Source organism: Aethalodelphis obliquidens, unplaced genomic scaffold, assembly GCF_003676395.1.
Source record: "Aethalodelphis obliquidens isolate GAN/ISIS:26980383/991018 unplaced genomic scaffold, ASM367639v1 scaffold55, whole genome shotgun sequence".
Taxonomy (NCBI): Eukaryota; Metazoa; Chordata; class Mammalia; order Artiodactyla; family Delphinidae; genus Aethalodelphis; species Aethalodelphis obliquidens.
In genome coordinates this window covers 6,606,636-6,624,566 of record NW_020837999.1, presented here as the reverse complement: position 1 = coordinate 6,624,566, position 17,931 = coordinate 6,606,636, and the positions used below count along the sequence as shown (strand labels likewise).

Below are 17,931 nucleotides of genomic sequence, written 5' to 3'. Positions count from 1 at the left end.
TCATTGATTTCCCTATTGTTTTTCTGTTTTATCTTCTGTTGATTCCTTTTGCTTTCTTTTTTATTTCCTTTTTTTTTTTCTGCTTTGGATTTAACTTGTTTTTCTAGTTTCTTCATATGAAGATTATATCACTGATTTTTTAAAAACTTTTTTTCCTAATATCTTTTAATTTTTAGGGTTATAACTTTCCCTCTAACTTCTCAGAGTTGTTAAAAGAAAACTCTGTTTCCTTTACTACTATTCATACCACTTCATTTCTGACACCAGATGGGTGAGTGTTTTTCCTATAGCAATTAATTCTCCAATTGGACACCAATTGGATGGCCTACAATACAATTATGACACTAACTACCTGGAGTAGGCACAGACCCCACAGGTTAAGGGCTCAGTTCCACAAGACTGTGCCCCTCCTCCTTACTTCAGACACCAGTTACAGGTCCAGGTTGTCACCTGTGTTTCTGACCAACCAGCTATAACTTGGAGGTTCCCACAACCTCCTCCTCAGGTTTGATAATTTGCTAGAATGACTCACAGACTCAGGAAAACAGTTTACTTAGTAGATTACCAGTTTATTATAAAAGGATACAGCTCTACAACAGCCAGCTAGAAGAGATGCACAGGGCAAGGTATGGGGGAAGGTGTATGGAGTTTCCATGCCCTTTACAGGCTCGCCACCCTCTCAGTACCTCCGTGTGTTCGCCAACCCAGAAATTCTCTGAACACCTAAGTTAGGGTTTTTTATGGATGCTTCATTCTGTAGGCACAATTGAGTAAATCACTGGCTATTAGTGATTAACTCAAGTACCAGCTCCTTTCCCTTCCCTGGAGGTTGGGGGAGTGGGGCTGAAAGTTCCAGCCTTCTATCATGTGATTGATTCCTTTAGCATCCATCTCCCCCACCCGGAACGGCCCCCCCATGCCCTCAGGGGCTTTCCAAAAGTCACCTCTAACAAAATTCAAGTGTGGTTGAAAGAAACTCATTAGGAATAACAAAAGATGCTCCTTTTACCTTTATTGCTCTGGAACTATTTCAGAAATGGGATAAAAACCAAATACTACAACAAAAGATGTTTCTTTCACCTTTATTGCTATGGCACTGTTTCAGGAGCCAGGATGAATACCAAAATATATATTTCTTATTATATCACAGTATCACAGTTGTCATGATGAATAAATATGAATTCATGTAAGGCCCTTTAGGACAGTAATTGTCACCTGGTACATGTTCAGTAAATGTTAGCTATTATTGTTTTTATTAATGTTAATTAATACTTGTTCGTCTTCTATCTAGTTTCTATTCTTTTTGGGCAGAATCCTTTGTTTCTTAAGCCTAAAATAAATGAATGAATAAATGAACCAATAAATGAATAACTAACTCTGGTAGCAAGGTCAGGATTTTGGAGTGTGGTAAGGCAGAGGAGGGCATTTTAGTCAGAGACAAGAGTTGAGTCAGGTCATAGAACTCTGATGTAACATGATACGTTCAAGATCTGTAGGAAATTAGATATTGCCGAAGCATCAGTGGGCATGGTGGGTAATTATTCCGAATAGGTAGGTCATTACCATGCTTAGTCCTTTATCCTCAGGTTGGGAGAATTTTAAGCTGTGAATGACACTGTATTTATAATTGGGAAAGGTCACTCTGACCGTAGTGAAAAAGATATATTGCTATTGGAGGCAAATAAATATGAAGTAAGAAGGCTATTGTGGCCAAGATGAGAAATGATGGCGTGAAGAAAGGCCGTGGCAGTGGGGATAGTAGAAAAGATGAATTTGAGAGGCCTTAGGGAAGTAAGAATCAAGATCTGGTGTTTGATGTGACGTGAGGTTGAGGGAAAACAAGGGGTCTAGGATTACTTTCAGGTGACTGGGTGGTTGTTGATCCTTTTGATTGAGATGTTACGGAGTCCAAGCTTTCTCCGCTCGCTGCAGTGAATCGGGGACGAGGTATTGAGGCAAGGAATACGACTTTATTCAGAAAGCCGGCAGATGGAGAAGATGCCAGGCTAGTGTCTCTGATAAACCATCTTATCGGGGTTTGGATGCCACCTTCTTTTATAGCACAGAGAGGGGGAGGAGATGAGTAAGTAAAGTCAAAAGGCCATAAGTTTTGCAAATACCCTGTGGAATGGACAGCCTCCGTGAGGGGATGTGTTAATTTCTTCTTCTTTCTTGAGACATCCACAGGTGGGTGGGGTGAGGTTGTCTCCCTTTGAACCGAACAGAGGCACTTTAGTTTAACATTCAGGCAGAGGGGCAGAGTTCCCTGAGGCAGGCCATTATGTATGATTATAATAACAAAAGCAACAAAAAGCAAAGGTTAAAGTCAAAGAAACCGATCGAACCTGGAGTCCCATTTAGCTTTTCCCTGTTACAGAAATAGACTTTCAAGGAGAAATGTTTCGAGACTCATGAGGAAAGCTAGCGGAGTTTCAGATATGCTGAATTTCACATTTCCGTGGAACTTTTAGGTTTAGTAAGCAGTTGGATATTTGTATCCTAAGCTTGGGAAATAAAGATTTTAAAAGTGGTTAAAGCTTGAGAATTGTGACTAGGAGTAGGTGGCCAAGTGTTGAGTGGGGAGACATTGAAGATTGGTATAGGAAGAGGATTGAGCCAAGTGAATGTAGAAGGATAAGCACAGATCTAGGGGTAAGATCACAAGAGCACGAGGCCAGGAATGGCGAGGGAGGAAATTGTTTCCTGCAGGAGAGAATGCCTTAAGCATCAGGTACTTCAGGAAGGTTAGCTAAGGATTTGATTGGTAAATAAGAGACAAAGATCTTAGACTGTAAAACTTGGACAATTTCAGAGGAGTAGTGGGGTGGAAGTTAGACTGCAGTTGATTGAGGCTTGAATGGGAGACAAAATGTCATAATTCACCTCTGCAACTGGGAACAAAAGAGAAGCTGGGTACAAATCCAAAGTATTAGGGTACACTTTATTTTATATACAACTTTTATATACAAAGTTAGAATTTTAGAAAATTCAATCTCTCCTTCTATTTTTCCTGGGTTTGGAAGTCAAACCCTCTGCTAGTGATTTGGCTGAATGAATACCCATCAAAATATGGAGTCAAGTGCTGAAAACCTTTTGTTGCCAACATTTAGAGGAATGGCATAGCAGATATTTTGAAAGTGAACTAATTTCTTTCTTCAGAAATAGTATAGTTAAGAAAGTATGTACAAACTGGCAACTAGTAGATAAAAAAGTTCTGGAGGTCTAATGCACAGCTTAGTGATTGTAGTCAGCAGTCTAGTGTGCCCTTTTTCCACGGGTTTCTCAAGGGTTGATTCAGTCAACCATTAATCAGTCTGTGGATCAGTCCATGGATCAGTTCCTGGTTGGTTGAATCTGTGGATGCAGAACCTGCAGATACATAGGGCCAACTGTACTATGTCATTTTATATAAGGGACACAAGCATCCATAGATTTTTGTGTCCATGGAGGAGTCCTGAATCCAATCTTTCCATAGATACCAAGGAATGACGGTACTGTATTATAAATTTTAAAGTTGCTAATAGACTAGATCATAATTGTTCTCACCACAAAAAAGAAATGATAATGACGTGACATGACAGAGGTGTTAGCTAATGCTACAGTGGTAATCGTATTGCAGTATATAAATGTATCAACACGTTGTATACTTTACACGTGTTACTTTAACATTATACAATGTTATATGTCAGTTATATCTCAATAAAAAAGAAATTATGCATCACTTGATATTTTCTTTTTTAAAAAAATTTATTAATTCATAGGAGGACTTTCAAAACAGCTGAAAGCAAAATTAGAATTTTGGAAGGTTCTGCTCCTTCAAATTTTATGTGCTTATTATTATTCTGTCATTTCAAAGTGATTTTTAAAATGACAGTTTTGAAGTACCCCAAAATGAATTCATATTGAAGATACTCATAACTTTAAACTATAGTGACATCACCTGTTGCTACACTAATAAATTGCCTAAGAAGTAATTTGATGAATTATTATTTCTTCCTTTTCCTATTACTGAAAATAAATGCTGTGAGTCCCATCATAAGATGTTTATTGGCAGGATTCTTTGATAGGAAAGTTATAACCTTTGTAGTAGTGTTTTTGTTTTGTTTTATAATTTTTAAAATCATAGAATAATTTTATATTCTTCTGGTTGTATTTTGCCTAAAGAACGATAAGACATTTAGGTGTTACCGCTTACTTTCAGATTTGCTTTGTATTGTACTATAGGGTGTATCTTACTATGAGACTACATCAAAGGAAATAAAATTGAATAAAGCAGTATTTCATTCTGGGTACTGAAATGAGAATAGGTCAGTTATTATAGGCCTTCATTGAAAACTTGAGGAGTTATTAGTTGATTGAAAAGGATTTATTGTGAAAAATTAGTATTTAAAGATTTGAAATTGTAAGCCAGAAAGGAGAGAATCCTTATGTACATAAACTCTTTTGCAATGCATTTAAAAAGTAATATGCAGTTGTTAAGAAAAGCAAGATGGCAAGCACAGCGACTTGGGATCGTTTCATTAAGTATTAGCTTTCCTTTCCCTTGTCTTTCATTTGTGGAGTTTAAGAAATTACACGTTACTACATTACCAAGGCCACATTACCAAGTGGCCTATTAGTGAGGAATAAATGATCCTCGTTATCTAAAGACTTTTAGTGTGTTGAAGATTTAATAAATAAAACAAAAGGCTTATCACCTGGAGAAAAATATGACAAGGAAGAGCTACTTGGGTATGATGGGGAAGTAGCAACCTAATTGATATTTAATAATGAAATTTTGCTTATTTCATAGTCAGATATACTTACTTTAGGTCCAGATAATATTCTTGTACTTAAGACTATGGTGTTACTCTTAAAATACTACTTGTTTGAAATTTTGAAATGAAATTATTTTCTATGGACAGAGGTACCTGCTTTTGTTCACAGTAATGGTGTGCAACATTTTTAGCTGTGTTGTTCTTCATAAAAGTATTTTCTACTTTTTGCTTGTGCCAAAATGTAGTAAAAATTGATAACAGCAGTTATGTTAGGCATAAAAGAGTAGAAGCATATGGAGATGGGAGCTTGGAAAATGCAGCACTTAACTTCATTGAACTCAGTGATCTTTTATTTTATAAATTAGGCATTTATGAATACTATAGAGTTTCAAGAAAAATAGGAGCAGATTTAGCTGCTTAGATGAAGTTAGTGTAAAATAGAGTTCATTTGTCAAGGGGGTCAGCTGAGTCAGCAGCATTGAAAACATGTAGGGGGTGGTTCTTGAATTCTTGCTTAATTTGGGGATGTGTGATAAACTACAAAGAACAATTTGAGGCAATTATAGAGAAAAAACAGTGTTATGAAAAAAGAAATGCTTATATAATATTCATTTTAAAGATACTCTTAAGAAATGTTGTTTACATTAGATTAGTTTAGGAAATCCAGAACATTTTGAGGCCAGCACAACATGTTTTAGTGTAGATTGACATTTCTTCAGATACAAAGCACATGTTGTAGAATTAGTAGGGTTTAAATAATTTAAATAATTTCTATTAGCATATCTGATTATCATGATGAACAAATTTTCTGAAAAAAATGTGTTGCTGCTTCTTATGGAGATTTTTAAACTCTAATAATAATAACAAATTAAGTTATGTTTAGTTATTGGAGCATCTGACCTAAAAAGACATAGTGAAATTTACATTTGATTGAGAAGGACTCACCTATTCCAGTGTAGATACATAGTGTATGTGGGTTAATAGTATTCCTGAATTTTTTTTTCATGTCTAAAATTCTATGCCATTTGAATTAGTGAATCATAAAAAGTTTTTAGCACAAATAATTCCATGACTGTTGTAGTCAAGTTAATTCAAAGTTAATTTATAATATCTATTGTAGTGGCACAGCAAAGGTAAGATATTTAAAATATAACCTTATCCCCAAAGGAACTTTGTGTCACCTCCTATTAATAAGGAAATATATAAAAATTACCATTTTACTAGGAGGGCTATGATAAATACTAGGTGAAAATAATGTACAGAATGCTGTGGGGTTTAGAAAAAGGAGGGACAATAGTAGTAGAATGACACAAAGTTATGGTTAAAAGGAGTTCCTTTGAGGGTATGTGTGAGTCGTTTTCTGTGATCACAGCAGAGAGGGAATATTGTAGGGGTGGAAAAAATTTCCCTTCTTCCCTTTTAGATTCTTTGGCTTGTCTAATATTTAAATAAATATAAGACAGATTAATAGGAGGAAAATTTAATTATGTACATATGGGAGCACCATAAAGATATGAAGACACAAAAGGTTGCTGGTAATTGAAACTTACATACCATCCTGAGCCAAAGAAAGGGGAGGGATCTATGGATACAAAGGAGAGGAAGGCCATTCACAGGAAGCGAGAGGAGATGTTTGGAAAACAAAGGTTGCCCTGCTGTACAGGTAAGTTTCTTAGGTAAGAAGTTATCTCTGGTAATAGCTCTCTTCCTTTGCTCTGTAAATTTAGGCAAGTGAGGGAGAGGTAAAAGAGCTTTCCTGAATCTGCTAGGTTTTGATTGTCTTTGGCTCAAAATAGTAATCCTTATGCTTGTCACTGAACTCATGTTTGGCTGCCCGCCGGCTCGAAAGCCAAGCTCGAAAGCCAATACTCGCTCGAAAGCCAATACTCGTTTAGAAAGGAAAGGTTGCTTTATTCAGGAGGCCGGCAACCTGGGGAGAAGGCAGACTCATGTCCAAGAACCAACTCCTAAGATTCTGCTTGACCATGAAAGTTTTTTAAATGGAGAAAGGGGAAGTTAATCACATTTAATCATTTGGGGAGGGGATCAGAGTCTGTATTATCTTCCACTGTGTCCAGACTTTCTTCTGATTGGTTGGTGGTGAGGTAACAGGGTGGTGTTCCAGGAATCTGGTGCTCTACCTGGGTGGGGGGCCATAGTTCCTGCTGAAGAACTCAAAGATATGTTGTTATGTATATTCCTTGAGGAGGAACCACGTCTCTGTCCCATGCTGCGCTGTTGTTTCTTGACTGTTCCTCATTTGTTTCTGCATTCCCACGCTTCCCTAATTAGTAACTGTTTGAGTCTTCCCTTTGGTACTCAGGGAAGATCTGGGAGGCTGAATGAATCTTATTTCCTACAAACAAGAAATGGGGAACACGGAAAGGATTTGTACCCTGGAGCAGCGGTCCCCAACCTTTTTGTCACCCAGGACTCGTTTCGTGGAAGACAGTTTTTCCCCGGACCGGGGTGGGGGTGGGGGGATGGTTCAGGTGGCAATGAAAACGATGGGGAGCGATGGGTAGCGGCAGAGGGAGCTTCGCTCACTCACCCATTGTTCACCTTCTGCTGTGCGGCCTGGCTCCTGACAGGCTGTGGACTAGTACGGGGATTGGAGACCCCTGCCCTAGAGGGCCCCACAGGGTCCTGCTTGGTTTCATGCTAATGTGGCATATTTTGGGGTGACAAATTCTGCTCCCCTGCAGTATATTTTAGCATGTAAGATACTGTCTGTGCTATCACTTTGTAGACTGTAAAGTGACACAAAAGGGTAACCCCAAATATTAATGATTTGATTCTGATAGTAGGCATGAGGCTAGTTCCCCATTCTGTCATTTGGTAGTTGTGTCCATGAGCTTCAGCTTCTTCATATGTAAAATGGAGGTAAACATAATACCTACCATGTAGCGTTGTTTGCTCATTTACTTATTAATTAAATCAACATTTATTAAGTGCCTGCTCTGACAGATTACTATTGTAGATGTTGGGGATATAGTGGTAAATGCTGCAGATGAAGTCCCTGCTTCATGAAGCTTACATTGTATGTATGGAGGATACATGGAGGGGACAGACGGGCAGGCAAACAAATGGCAAGATAGCAGATAGTAACAGAGTGCTATGATGACTTGGTGGATATTGGGTGGTCAAGGAAGGCCTCTGTAAGAAAGTGATATTTAAATGTCTAAGGTCTGAGTGACAAGAGGGGACTTAACCAAATGAAGATCTGGGGAAAAAGACCTTTCAAGGGATGAGCTTGGGTTGTTGCCAGGATTGAATGCTTGCTATCCTTATTGTTATTAACATAATAATTTGCCCAGAAAGATTTCTAGAAGAGCACTAGAATAGGATGTGGAAGCCACTTTTGCTTCTTAGTTATTCTTCGTATTGTACCACAGGTTAGACTATCTCATGCCTCAAAGTGTTATATCATTTAACAGCACAAAACAGTACCAGAAGTAACACTTCCATAGCACTTACTATGTGCTGAGCACTGTTCCAAGTACTTTACCTGTTTTTTGGGTTTTTTTTTTTGCATCTGCTAGGAATAAAATTTACCTTCAGAAAAGAGAAGTCTCATGAAACAGGCGAGAAGGGTGTTAGGGTGGAAGAAATTTTCCTCTACTCTTTTAGGTTCTTCTGGCTGGCCTAAGAATTACATTGATATGAGATAGATTAACAGGAGAAAATCAAACAGAAGTTTAGTAACATGTATACATGGTAGAGACCCAGGAAAACTGAGTAATTCTCCAAAATGGCTGAAGCTCTTCCTTCAATACCATCTTCAGTTGAAGACAAAAGAGGATGTTGGGGGTAGTGTTTTGGAACTTCAGAGGGAAAAAAGGCAGTTCACATGGAGATGGAAAAGAAAATATTTGGTAAATAGATGTTTGCTGGGCCATGCAGAGACAATGGGACACAGAATGGACTGTGATCTCTAGGCCCTGCTGAGTTTCCCCCAACACACCTAGCCCATATCCTTTGCAGACATCTCTTATTGCAGCTCTATTCCAGGAACAAGCCCTCTATCTAAATTTAGGCAGTTAGGGGGAAGGTCAAAGATTTTTCCTGAGTCTTTTTGGCCTTGATTTGTTCCATCTCTAAATAATTTGCATGCCAAAGAGACATTTTGGGGTGACAAATTTTGCTCCCCTACAAGGGGAAGTTATAGAGAAATGAGAGGCAGAGTTGTAATGTCCAAGAGACCTAAAGTAAGACTGGAGGTCAAGTGTTAAGGGGGAAGAAAAGCTCCTCTCTTGACAAGTCTGTTCTCCAAAGCCTATCATCCTGTTTTGTGTTTTCAGTCAAGAGATGGTTTAGAGGAAGGAGCCTTGTCTGAAGAAAAGGGTAGGTTTTAGGGAATGACGAAAGGTCATCACAGTCTTATCTGCTCTCAGAAGCTCCTGTGGCTTGGCCCTTAATAGCGGAAAGTGAGCCACCTCTTCTTTCCTCTCTAGGAGAGCATGAGCCAGGCTGGAAGTAGAAGTAGCTGCCCTTTCTTAGATCTTTTTCCTAGCACAGGCCTCATTTAGGCTTTTTATGGGCTCTGGGCTAAATATAGGTTTAATGTTAAAATAACTTTTTTTTTTTATCTTCCTCTCAAATCTCTTCTTTGCTTTCAGGTGCCTTAACATTCCTTTCAGTTGGAGGCAAAGTCTTTTATCAGTTATTAGAGTTAAAAAGCATTAAAGGAAAATTCCCTTTTGAAGATGCATGTTGATTTGAACCTATTTAAATCAAAGTATAATCAGTTGGGATGGATAAATTGGGAATTTGGGCTTAGCAGATACACACTACTGTATAAATTAGATAAAAACAAGGACCTACTGTATAGCACAGGGAACTATATTCAATATCTTGTAATAACGTATAATGGAAAGAAATCTGGAAAAGAATACACACACACACACACACACACACACACACGCATATAAAACTAAATCACTTTGCTGTATACCTGAAACATTGTAAATCAACTATACTTCAATTGAAAAATAAAAAAGTATAATCAGTAAATTACCAAGAGTAACTATGTGAGTTGGAGGATGTTACTGTGGTAGTTATTTTGCAATATATATTGATATAGTGTATCAGGTCATTATGCTGTACACCTTAAACTTGGTGCATTTTTTCTAAATTGTCCAATTAATATGCATAGGGCCATTTGCAGTATTTATTTATTATCCATTTGATGTCATGGGGTCTGTAGTGATATCCACTCTTTTGTTCCTGGTATTGGTAATTTGTATCTTCTTTCTTTTTTGCTTTGGGAATTTAGCTAGAGGTTTATCAATTCATTGGTCTTTGTAAAGAACTACGTTTTGGTTTCATTGATTTTTAATTTTTTCTGTCCTCGGTTTTATTGATTTGTGCTGTTATCTTTATTTTCTCACTTCTGCTAGTTTTAGATTATTTTGTGCTTCTTTTCCTAGTTTCTTAAGGTGGAAGTTTAGGTTATTGATTTTTGGATGTCTCACTTGAAATACTTATAAGCATTTATAGCTCTAAATCTCCCTATGTACACTGTTTAGATGTATGCCACTAATTTTGATTTATTGTATTTTCATTTTTGTTCAGTTCAAAATATTTTCTAATTTGAGCCTTCCTCTTTGGCTTAGATCCATGGAGTACTTAGAAGTGTGTTATTTTATTCCCGAGTATTTGGGGATTTTTCAGATGTATTTCTGTTGTTGATTTCCAGTTTACTTGTATCACGGTCACTAAACATATTATTTCACGTTTAAAAATTTTCTAAAGTTTGTTTTATAATCCAGGAAATGGTTTGTTTTGGTGAATGTTCCATTTGCATTTGAAAAGAATGTGTACTCTGCTGTTATTCGGTGGAGTGGTATATAAATATCAGATCCTGCTGTTGATGGTGTTCAGTTCTTCTATAACATTGCTGAATTTTTGTAAACTTCTTTTCATTACTGTGAGAAGAATGTTGACGTCTCCAATTATAAATGTGAATTGGTCCCTCTCCTTTCATTTCTTTGAATTTTTTGCTTCATATATTTGAAAGCCTGTTGTTAGGTGCATACACTTACAAGATTCTTATGTGTTCTTGTTGAATTGATCCTTTCAACATGGTGCAGTGTCCTTCTTTATACGCAGTGATTTTGATCTTGCTTGGTAGTCTGCTTTGTCTTTTATTAATATAGTCTCTTCAGCTTTCTTTTGATTAGTGTTTTTGTGGTATGTCTTCTAAGCTCATTTTACCTTCAACTTGCCTATGTCACTACATTTAAAGTGGGTTTTTTTGTAGACAGAAAATAGTTGTCTTTTTTTAAACATAATATGAGAATTTTGTTTTTTAATTGTTTAGGCAGTTTATATTTAACATAAATATTGATATGTTTAAGTTTACTATTTTATTATTTGTTTCCTACTTGTTTCTTATTTTACATTTCTTTATTTCTCCTTTGCTGTCATCTTTTGGATTATTTGAACAGTTAGTATTTCACTTTTATTATATTTCTTTATATAATTATTTTAATGGTTGCTCTAGGGATTGAGGTCTTTGTTTCTTAAATATAGCAGAAATGCAATAAAAATTTGGTTGGTTTAAACCTAACCATTTAACTTTCCACGGCTGTCTTCTTCTTCTTTTTTTTTCTATGTTTAATGTAGTAGACAGTTTTACATTTTATTATTTGCTAAATGATTTGAAAATGCACCCGAAATTTGATTAATGGTTCAAAAGTAGTTCTTGAAAACAGTGAATAAAGTAGTTTTATTTTTATAATTTAAATGGATTACATTACAGGTAGATATTAGAGATATTATTTCTCTATCTATGCCTATATTCTTTTTTTTTTATTTTTAGAATTTTATTTATTTATTTTTATACAGCAGGTTCTCATTAGTTATCCATTTTATACATATTAGTTTACACATGTCAATCCCAATCTCCCAATTAATCCCACCACCACCCCCACCCCTCCACCCCCGCCACTTTCCCACCTTGGTTTCCATACCTTTGTTCTCTACATCTGTGTCTCTATTTCTGCCCTGCAGACTGGTTCATCTGTACCATTTTTCTAGATTCCACATATATGCATTAATATATGATATTTGTTTTTCTCTTTCTGACTTACTTCACTCTGTATGACAGTCTCTAGATCCATCCATGTCTCTACAAATGACCCAATTTCATTCCGTTTTATGGCTGAGTAATATTCCATTGTATATATGTACCACATCTTCTTTACCCATTCGTCTATCGATGGGCATTTAGGTTGCTTCCATGACCTGGCTAATGTAAATAGTGCTGCAGTGAACATTGGGGTGCCTGTGTCTTTTTGAATTATGGTTTTCTCTAGGTATATGCCCAGTAGTGGGATTGCTGGGTCGTATGGTAGTTCTATTTTTAGTTTTTTAAGGAACCTCCATACTGTTCTCCATAGTGACTGTATCAATCAATTTACATTCCCACCAACAGTGCAAGAGAGTTCCCTTTACTCCACACCCTCTCCAGCATTTGTTGTTTGTAGATTTTCTGATGATGCCCATTCTAACTGGTGTGAGGTGATACCTCATTGTAGTCTTGATTTGCATTTCTCTAATAATTAGTGATGTTGAGCAGCTTTTCATGAGCTTCTTGTCCATCTGTATGTCTTCTTTGAAGAAATGTCTATTTAGGTCTTCTGCCCATTTTTGGATTGGGTTGTTTGTTTTTTTTAACATTGAGCTGCATGAGCTGTTTATATATTTTGGAGATTAATCCATTTATTCTTTCCATTACTCTAGGAGGTGGATCAAAAATGATCTTGCTGTGATTTACATCAAAGAATGTTCTTCCTATGTTTTCCTCTAAGAGTTTTATAATGTCCAGTCTTACATTTAGGTCTCTAATCCATTTTGAGTTTACTTTTGTGTATGGTGTTAGGGAGTGTTCTAATTTCATTCTTTCACATGTAGCTGTCCAGTTTTCCCAGCACCACTTATTGAAGAGGCTGTCTTTTCTCCATTGTATATCCTGGCCTCCTTTGTCATAGATTAGTTGACCATAGGTGCGTGGGTTTATCTCTGGGCTTTCTATCCTGTTCCATTGGTCTATATTTCTGTTTTTGTGCTAGTACCATATTGTCTTGATTACTGTAGCTTTGTAGTATAGTCTGAAGTCAGGGAGTCTGATTCCTGCCGCTCCTTTTTTTTCCCTCGAGACTGCTTTGACTGTTCAGGCTCTTTTGTGTCTTCATACAAATTTTAAGGTTTTTTGTTCTAGTTCTGTAAAAAATGCCATTGGTAACTTGATAGGGATTGCACTGAATCTGTAGATTGCTTTGGGTAGTGTAGTCATTTTCACAATATTGATTCTTCCAATCCAAGAACATGGTGTATCTCTCCATCTCTTTGTATCATCTTTAATTTCTTTCATCAGTGTCTTATAGTTTTCTGCACACAGGTCTTTTGTCTCCCTAGGTAGGTTTATTCCTAGGTATTTTATTCTTTTTGTTGCAGTGGTAAATGGGAGTGTTTCCTTAATTTCTCTTCTAGATTTTTCATCATTAGTGTATAGGAATCCAAGAGATTTCTGTGCATTAATTTTGTATCCTGCAACTTTACCAAATTCATTGATTAGCTTTAATAGCTTTCTGGTAACATCTTTAGGATTCTTTATGTATAGTATCATGTCACCTGCAAACAGTGATAGTTTTACTTCTTCTTTTCCAATTTTTATTCCTTTTATTTCTTTTTCTTCTCTGATTGCTGTGGCTAGGACTTCCAAAACTATGTTGAATAATAGTGGCGAGAGTGGACATCCTTGTCTTGCTCCTTATCTTAGAGGAAATGCTTTCAGTTTTTCACCATGGAGAATGATGTTTGCTGTGGGTTTGTCGTACGTGGCCTTTATTATGTTGAAGTAGGTTCCCTCTATGCCTACTTTCTGGAGAGTTTTTATCATAAATCAGTGTTGAATTTTGTCAAGAGCTTTTTCTGCATCTGTTGAGATGATCATATGGTTTTTCTTCTTCAATTTGTTAATATGGTGTATCACATTGATTGATTTGCGTGTATTGAAGAATCCTTGCATCCCTGGGATGAATCCCACTTGATCATGGTATATGATCCTTTTAATGTGTTGTTGGATTCTGTTTGCTAGTATTTTGTGGAGGATTTTTGCATCTATATTCATGAGTGATATTGGTCTGTAATTTTCTTTTTTTGTAGTATCTTTGTCTGGTTTTGGTATCAGGGTAATGGTGACCTCATAGAATGAGTTTGGGAGTGTTCCTTTCTTTGCAATTGTTTGGAAGAGTTTGAGAAGGGTGGGTATTAGCTCTTCGCTAAATGTTTGATAGAATTCACCTGTGAAGCCATCTGGTCCTCTTCTTTTGTTTGTTGGAAGATTTTTAATCACAATTTCAATTTCATTACTTGTGATTGGTCTGTTCATATTTTCTATTTCTTCCTGGTTCAGTCTTGGAAGCTTATACCTTTCTAAGAATTTGTCCATTTCTTCCAGGTTGTCCATTTTATTGGCATAGAGTTTCTTGTAGTAATCTCTTAGGATGTTTGTATTTCTGCGCTGTCTGTTGTAACTTCTCCTTTATCATTTCTAATTTTATTGATTTGAGTCCTCTCCCTCTTTTTCTTGATGAGTCTAGCTAATGGTTTATCAATTTTGTTTATCTTCTCAAAGAACCAGCTTTTAATTTTATTGATCTTTGCTATTGTTTTCTTAGTTTCTATTTCATTTATTTCTGCTCTGTTCTTTATGATTTTTTTCCTTCTACTAACTTTGGGTTTTGTTTGTCCCTCTTTCTCTAGTTCCTTTATGTGTAAAGTTAGATTTATATTATTCATATTTTGTTTTCTTTAGAGTCTAGTATGGTGGTACAAACATTGCAATAATAATAATATTAGTATAAATTTGTTCCAGCACTTTGGTTTATGTCCAAAGTATTGTTATATTTAATCTTCTTAATAATTTTAAGGTGGTTTATTTCCATTTTATTGTTATAGATACTGTGACTCAGAAAAGTTAAGTATTTTGTCCAAGAGCACACTCTTATTAGTAGTGAAATTTGAGTTCTGACTCAGATCTATTTGACTCTAAAATTCATGTTTTACCATTAGTCTAGTCATTCATTCCACTCATTTGTTGAGTACCTTCTATGTGTCAGGTACCATATTATTTCTGATTGAAAGTCAACATAGGGACAGTCTGAGGTCCGGCTTGGCGGGGAGGTTCGGTGGCGGGACCAGCCGGGAAAATGCCCATGGTGGTGATGGCGGAAAGTTCCTTTAGTTTCAGAAAGTTGCTGGATCAGTGCGAGAACCAGGAGCTCGAGGCTCCAGGAGGAATTGCTACACCCCCAGTGTATGGTCAGCTTCTAGCTTTATATCTGCCTTATAATGACATGAATAATGCAAGATATCTTTGGAAAAGAATACCACCTGCTATAAAATCTGCAAATTCTGAACTTGGGGGAATTTGGTCGGTAGGACAAAGAATCTGGCAGAGAGATTTCCCTGGGATCTATACCACCATCAGCGTCTCAGACCATGGGGTCTGAGACGGTCCAGCCAATCATGGAGGCACTTAGAGATGCCACCCGGAGGCGAGCCTTCTCCCTGGTCTCTCAGGCATATACCTCCATTATTGCCGACGATTTCGCAGCCTTTGTTGGACTTCCCGTGGAAGAGGCTGTGAAAGGTATCCTAGAACAAGGATACCTTGTCAAGGCCGACTCCACCACAAGGATGGTCATGCCCAGAAAGCCAGTTGCAGGGGCCCTGGTTGTTTCCTTTAACAGATTTATTCCCTTTTCAGAGCCTGCCCCCGTTCCACCCATCCCCAATGAACAGCAGTTAGCCAGACTCACTGATTATGTGGCTTTCCTCGAAAACTGACTTATCATTCTGAGTTCAAGATCCACCTTCTGCATCCTGAATACTGACAGAAAAATGTAAAATTTTTATTTTCAATTTTATTGGATAGATTAAGCACCTCAGCATTCCTTACTGAGTATGTGATAAAATACGTATATAATATAAAATATATTATATATATTTTGTCCTTAAACATGCTGAATGGTTGTTGAAACAATTCTCATTTTGTAATATTTGACAGTTTGGATGGAGCCCGTCAGTATTAGGCAGTCAGTTTATATTTCCTAGTGACTCGTGAAATACAGCTCTCCTGCTTCATGTAGAACAGTGGTTGTCAGCTGTTTTCTTCTGCCCCAGCACACAGCACACTCCCATCTCTACCACAGGTTGATAGTTACAGTGATATGTCTGGGGTTTGAGGAGTACTGTCCCCAGGGGCAGGATCTGAAGTGCCGGGGACTTTAATTCACCCCCTTTGGAGAATATGCTCTTTTTCTCTCCCCTCCTGAGAATCACAAATATAAAATGCTGAGATAGAGCTGAGGAACAAAGGCCATCTCCCTAGTAAACCAGCTTGTTAACTTTAGATTTTTTTCTGAGAGTGTGAGTACATCCATTGCTGGCAGTGGAGGGCTTGCCATGAAAATGCGACTTGTTAAAGACATTCATGAGAAGTATTAAGTTGTAATATTTCCTTTCAGAAGAAGGGAAACGTAAGTGTGGAATGCATTGTTTGGGAAAGAAGCGATTAAGTGATACACTTTGTACGACTGTCCTGCAGCCTCTTGGCTGCTTATATTTGGCCCTTGGATCAAGTTCTGCCCTTTGGAGAAATACTGAACAAGTCTTTCATTTTTTGTGTGACAGCCCTCTGAATATTTGAAGTTGTTTATTGTATCTTCACGTTAAAACCACCCCCTAGTTCATTTATTCTGCATTTGTTCAATAAATATTTAATTGAATTTTTCAACTGTTTTTTCTAAGGTAGTTTCTAGAAGTTTCACTATCCTGTCTTCCTGTGGTTGTGTTCTAGTTTGTCATTGTCTCTTTTAAATTACAAATTTCTTAATTAAATAGAAATGACCTAAAAAAAAAAAAAGGAAGTCAACATAATCCTTGCGCATATAATGCTTCCTCTCTTCTGGATGAGATAGCCATTAAACAAGTAAATATAATAATAAGAATTATGTGTAGTTATATTGTAGTAAGTGCAGTAAAGGAGAAGGACAGGGTTTGCTGGGAATCAAAAACATGGAAACTTCATTTAGCTTCTTTGTAAAGTGACATTAGGAGGTAAGGATCCAGGATTGATGGGAGTTAGCAAAGAGTAGGAGGAAAAGCTGTATTGGCAGAAAGAAAAGGATGTCCCAAGACCTTGAGTGGGGAAAGAATTTAAAGTTCCCAGAGCTGAAACAAGGCCAGAGTGGCTGAAATGTAGTAACAGTCTTTGGGTGTGAGATGAGGCTTGAGAGAGAGGCAAGGTCCAATTTATTTAGGGCTTTGTAGGCCGTGCTAGGTTGGTTAATTGGCTGTTGCCTTAATTTTTCCTCCTTAACCAATGGCCATTTAGAATATAAACCATTTATAAGGTGATAAGTGTCTACTTCCATGAATTAGCTGATGGATATAGCTGGTATCTCTTTACCTCAGAGCAAGGTAGTCAGTCCTGAGAATCCAGCATCACTTGCTTATCTGTCTGCCCTGGAATCTGTGCTGTCTCAGGTTTTTCTGATAAAAGAAATTGAGTTTTCTCAAAATGGTTAGTAGGTTTCATTCTGTTGGTTAAAATAATACTAAAAGAACGATACATTTAGAATACTATGTGAAGAACAATATACTTTAAAATTCTTTCTCAACTTCAGACATGCTGTAGATCAAACATGACATGCTGCTCTTCATTTTAGCTCTTTTTAAGGACCGCTGAAATACACTATCTTTCAATGTTTTCTTCAAATTCTCTTTTTTTAAAAAAAATATTTGTTTATTTGGCTGCGCTGGGTCTTAGTTGCAGCATGTGGGATCTAGTTCCCTAACCAGGGATTGAATCTGGGCCCCTTGCATTGGGAGCGTGGAGTCTTAACCACTGGACCACCAGGGAAGTCCCTCCTTCAAATTTCTAACGTTGGGACTTCCCTGGTGGCGCAGTGGTTGAGAGTCCGCCTGCCGATGCAGGGGACACGGGTTCGTGCCCCGGTCCGGGAAGATCTCACATGCTGCGGAGCGGCTAGGCCCGTGAGCCATGGCTGCTGAGCGTGCGCATCCGGAGCCTGTGCTCCGCAATGGGAGAGGCCACAACAGTGAGAGGCCCGCGTAACGCAAAAAAAAAAAAAAAAAAAAA

The 17,931-nt window shown here is 37.3% G+C and overlaps 1 protein-coding gene and 1 pseudogene across 7 annotated transcripts in view; both read left to right on the top strand.

Moving 5' to 3' along the window:
* The window catches only part of RABGAP1L (RAB GTPase activating protein 1 like), a 682,268-nt gene that overhangs the window by 116,739 nt on the left and 547,598 nt on the right, over nucleotides 1–17,931 (top strand). The window lies entirely within an intron of this gene.
* Nucleotides 14,923–15,888, top strand: LOC113609187 (COP9 signalosome complex subunit 8 pseudogene; annotated as a pseudogene).